Below are 471 nucleotides of genomic sequence, written 5' to 3'. Positions count from 1 at the left end.
TAAATAAATAAAAATTTTTTTAAAAAATTGCCTGTTATTCATATGATTCCTTGACTCAGTATTTATGGCATCTCTCCTTGGGGAACACCGTCCTCCCTGCAGAAATCAACAGCATCATCACAACCAAAGCCCAAAGCAAATCTAAATTCCCGGTCATGTCAGACAAATGGCCTAAAGTATGGATTTCAGTAGAGAAATGTAATTTGTAAAGCACAATAGCCTTTTATAAATGTATAAAACATTATAGGGCTGCCTGGGTGGCTCAGTGGTTGAGCATCTGTCTTTGCCTCAGGTCGTGATCCTGGGGTCCTGGGATCGAGTCCCACATTGAGCTCTCTGCTTCTCCCTCTGCCTGTGTCTCTGCCTCTCTCTCTCTGCATTTCTCATGAATAAATAAATAAATAAAATCCTTAAAATAAAATAAATAAAATAAATAAAACATTATTAAGATGATTTTTTAAAAAGCTATTC

This window comes from Canis lupus, chromosome 21 (genome assembly GCF_048164855.1).
Source record: "Canis lupus baileyi chromosome 21, mCanLup2.hap1, whole genome shotgun sequence".
NCBI classification, from domain to species: Eukaryota; Metazoa; Chordata; class Mammalia; order Carnivora; family Canidae; genus Canis; species Canis lupus.
Note: the sequence above shows the minus strand (reverse complement) of the source record.